Here is a 4,912-nt window from a genome sequence, read left to right as displayed (position 1 = left end):
ATTCTAGAAGTAATCATTTTTTTTGCTAAAAGCCCTGTGTATTCCAGGCTGCATGCATACCTTTAGCATGAGCAGGATGGGAGAGCATCTTAAATTTTGAATAAACTAAACTCATATCAACTCTGTTACGTACGTTTCAGAAATTTGTAAGTATTCAGAAGCAAATAACAATATGTGCTCCTAAACTCATTTTAACAGGACGTTTTTATGATTGACTGTACATCGATTCAGAGGTTTGATTGTTGAAACAGTTTATAGGGCTCCTATATGTGTGATTTTTCACGGGTTTGATTGCATAGGGATTCAATCTAATCTATGTGCAGAGGGCTTATATATGTGTTGTATTTTGTCTTTGTTTCGCAGATATGAAACCACTCGTAGATGCAGAGGAGATGCATGAGGTAGCTGAAAATGCACATGTATTTCATCGGCCACAGAAGTTGCCAGTTTGTAGGAAGATTGTGAAGGGAAGTAGCTCCATGGCAGGAAAATCAAAGGTGACTGAAGGAAAAAGAAATAGAGGAGGTGAAGATGAATCCACAAGCAGTGATAGTGATTATGAGGTTGATTTAGAAGAAGAAGACAATAGTTCTGCTGATGATGAAGAAGCAATTGAATTTAGAAAATATGCAAGGGAACTCAAGAACAAAGTCAGGAATAAAATGCTTGGAGAAGAGGATGAGAAAGCAGTTGATGTGCCAGAGGATTTCCTTGTCCCAGAGGATTGCAAGCTTGATGATGGTGATGGTGATGTCACACGCTATTTTGACAGTGCAGATGATTTATCTTATGATGAAGCAAGTGATGGGGATGACATGCCTAAGAGGAAGAAGACAGAGCACACAGTTTATGATAGCACTTCTGAAATTCCTTTATTCTCTGTTGGTATGGCCTTCCATGACAGTAGGGAGTTCAAGAATGCATTGGTCAAGTATGGACTGAAAACATATCATCACTTGTTATTTCCAAAAGATGAGAAAAAGAGAGTAAGTGCAAAATGCAGTTGGCCTGGCTGTCCTTGGAGTATTTATGGGTCCATTACCAGCAGGTCTGATTGGTTTCTAGTATGGAGGTACAACAATGAGCACACGTGCATTCCAAGAAGGGACAACAAGCTGGTCACATGCGGTGTCATTGCAAAGAAGTATTTTAGGCAAATCAGGGACAATCCATCATGGAAGGCAGAGCACATTCAACAAGCTGTTCTTCAGGATCTAGTGGCTGATGTGTCCATCTCCAAATGCAAAAGAGCAAAGAAACTTGTTATGGAGAAGATAATTGATCTATCAGATGGTGAGTATGCTCGGGTTTATGATTATCAGCTTGAGTTGCTTAGAAGCAACCCCGGTAGCACTATTGCAGTGACATTAAATCCAGAAATTCTTCACAGCAATGTGTTTGAAAGAATGTACATGTGTTTAGATGGTTGCAAGAAAGGATTTCTTGCGGGATGTAGAAGAGTGGTGGGGCTAGATGGATGTTTTTTGAAGGGTGCATTCAAGGGGCAGTTGCTTTGTGCAATTGGCAGAGATGCAAATAACCAAATGTATCCAATAGCTTGGGCTATAGTAGAGGTCGAGAGCTACGATTCCTGGTATTGGTTCATTGGGTTTCTGCAAAAAGATCTACAGATAAACAACAATGGTGAAGGATGGGTTTTCATCTCTGATCAACAAAAAGTGAGCTCAATATATTTTACTCATATACTTGTTATTGTATATATGATACAAATTTAATTCTCTTACTCTCTTATTGTCGTTATGGATGTGAGATTATTTGCTTATGATACATAATTCTTCCCTTATGTAGGGTCTCATCCGGGCAGTCAATGAGCTTGTGCCCCATGCAGAGCATAGGATGTGTGCAAGACACATTTATGCTAATTGGAGAAAAGAACACAGAGACAAGGTCTTTCAAAAAATGTTTTGGGCATGTGCAAAGTCATCAGATAGAAGCCAATTCAATTACAACAGGGCTAAGCTTGCACAAAACACAGTACAAGGTGCGAGAGACATGATGAAAACTGCACCAGAGCATTGGTGTCGGGCCTACTTCAGGATTGGCTCTTTCTGTGACTCAGTTGAGAACAACATGTGTGAGTCATTTAATAATGCCATCATGAGATCAAGGTTTTACCCTGTAGTAACGGCAATGGAAATCATTAGAAAGAAGGTCACTGTGAGGATCCAACAAAACAGAGCAAAGTCTCAGAAGTGGCATGGAACCATTTGTCCAAATATTTTTAAGAAATTGAAGGTGAACATTGAAAGATCCGCTAGGTGTCAAGTGTTGTGGAATGGAAAGGATGGGTTTGAAGTACAAGAAGGTGAGCACAGGAGATACACGGTCAATCTAGAAAACTGGACATGTTCATGTAGATATTGGCAACTTTCTGGCTTACCTTGTTGTCATGCAGTGAGTGCAATCTACACCTGCTCTAGAGATTTGGACCTATACATTTCACCTTGCTACTCAATAGCTGAGTACGACAGAATTTATGATCATGTTCTTCAGCCTGTGAATGGACCAGAAGATTGGCCAATTTCTGACAAACTTAGACCTCTTCCACCTAAGAAAAGAACTCAGAAAGGCAGGCCCCAGACAAAGAGAAGGCAGGAAGAAGGAGAGAAACCTAGGGACCCATCAAAAATGTCACGAGCAGGCACTCAGGTCACATGTTCTAGTTGTGGAACCCAAGGACACAACAAAAGAAAATGTGCTAACAACAATACTGCTGGCAATAAAGAGCAAGCCAACTTCACAAGAGCAGCTACAAGGAGAAAGGAAAAGCAAGCAAGAACAGAGGTGCCCCCTTTCTCTCTTCTTTTACTTGCATTTTCTTCCTAATATGTGCAAATGTGCTCACATTTACTGTTTTTCAACACAGCAAGCTCATGTCCCATCAACACAACAAAGTTCAGCTCCTGGTCCATCATCAAAGCAAGCTCCTAGAGCATCTAAGCCAGCAAATAGGATGAAGAAGGTCTCAACTTCATAAAATAGTCTGTCCACTTCACCTTTCTATGAGAGAGCAAAGAATAGAAGGAAAGCACAGACACAATAATTGAACTGCTAGTTACCTAGCTACACTGAAATAAATATGAACTTGTGGTACATGGTTCACTGTTATGCATGCTCTGGTTCATGCTATATTATGTAAGACTGGTACTAGTAGCACCTGGTCCCTATTATGTGACACATGTACTGTTTTGTGATGTGCGCATGACTTGTTTTTATGTGATTTCACTGTTGTGTTCAGAAAAATGTGTTCTTCCAAAGTAAAGCTGAAACTGTACAGATAATTATCGCCATGTCTTGTTTATTAATTCTGCTATTGCCAATTTGCAATAATGATGTTGAATGTAACAAAATGTTGTCAATTTGCAACCATGATAGTTGCAACACCAGAGTACATTCAGTTCACAAAAAAGCTTTCTTTCATGTCACAAGAAAATATTGCATTCAGATTACATATGTTTGCGCATATGCAACGGTCTATAGACTCAGAAGTACACTCCCTAAATAAAATGCTTTCTCTGAATTCTCTAGTTCTCAACTAAACTGGGACAACACCATCAACAAGAGAATATAAACATTTTTACACATACTAATTCTCAATCTCAAGTAAACTGAATTCTCTCTTCTCAAGGCATCAATACATGCCTACAAAGAGTATAATGTACACCATTTGGGCCCCTGGGAGGATTTTGTATGTAGTTTTCCTGCAAGTACGGATGCACTGAGCAGGCTTCAGTTTTGGGCTCTGCCAAATCCTGGTCTATTCGGATCATGTACAAGGAACGGCTTGGTGAAATTGTTCACCTTCTAGCCCCACTCCACCTGTAGCACTTGACCTGAGTCTCTGATGATCTCTAGCCTGCACTCACCAACAGAAAACGCAACCACTGTTATTCTCTTGTCCTTTTGAAGATAAGCTATGTTATTAGTATCATACAGGATTCATGTAAGGTAAATCACTCCTTCCCTTTTGCTTTTGCAGATTGCAGCCAAAATTGATGGGGAACACCTAGTCAAGTAAAATACAAAGAGCAAATCGAACCAACAACGCATTCTACTTGTAATCTTTTTCCCAAAGAAAGCAAACAGGGCATAGACTTCAGAAAAGCTTAAAGTTCAGTATATCTGTACCTGTACTGTCCTAATACTCACGATGTGCATCAAACAGGGAACTCCAATATGAGACTGCGCTGTGCTGTTCAGCCATGGCAAGGGCGGTCCTTGTTCAGGGCGCCTCCAGGTCGCCGGGGGGGCTCTTCAGAGTTCTTCAGAGTGCTACGAGGGGGTCGGCCATGGCTGCGAGCAGGGGAGAGGAACCCGAGAACAAGGTACATGTAGCTTCAGCTGGGTGGGCATGGCGACGAACAGGGAGGAGGAAGAGATGAAGGATTGGGGATTGGATGAACTAAGAACAACCAGCGGCCCGTGCTCATATGGCCTAGCGCCCCCAACCAAGCCGACGTGGCAATAGAGAGCCACGCAAGCAAAACCACCAGCCAATACCACCTGAATTGGGATTAGGGGGTGATTTGACCGGTATTAGAGCTCTCGGGGGGTTAATTAACCGGTTTTAAAGTTGAGGGGGTGGATTAGTCGGTTTCTGAATCCCCGGGGGGTGATGTGGACTTCTTTCCTGTGATTATAATCCTATCTCACCTCTTTACATCACGTCCCACCAATTTATATCTGTGTATTATTCGAAATCAATAAGTCAACTCAAGGAGTGGGTCCTGGAATATAAGCAGGAAGAAAAGAGAAGGAATTAAAAGGGGTAAAGTTGGCTCTTATATACTACTAAGCAAGAAAGGAAAGAAATTACTCCACTAATAAGGAAAGAGAAGGAATTAAAAGAAAGAGTAAATTCGGCTCTTATATAAGCAGAAAGGAAAGAAAT

The 4,912-nt window shown here is 41.1% G+C and overlaps 1 long non-coding RNA gene across 1 annotated transcript; it reads right to left on the bottom strand.

Moving 5' to 3' along the window:
• Positions 1–3,414: 3,414 nt before the first annotated feature.
• Positions 3,415–4,645, bottom strand: LOC119329800. The gene is made up of 2 exons (XR_005159767.1): positions 4,150–4,645; positions 3,415–3,877 (listed from the first exon to the last, which is right to left on the bottom strand). It is a non-coding gene; the product is annotated as an uncharacterized LOC119329800 (long non-coding RNA).
• Positions 4,646–4,912: the final 267 nt, after the last annotated feature.

The sequence above is a fragment of the Triticum dicoccoides genome, chromosome 7A, assembly GCF_002162155.2.
Source record: "Triticum dicoccoides isolate Atlit2015 ecotype Zavitan chromosome 7A, WEW_v2.0, whole genome shotgun sequence".
In the NCBI taxonomy this organism is placed as follows: Eukaryota; Viridiplantae; Streptophyta; class Magnoliopsida; order Poales; family Poaceae; genus Triticum; species Triticum dicoccoides.
Note: the sequence above shows the minus strand (reverse complement) of the source record. Positions and strands in the feature narration are given on the sequence as shown.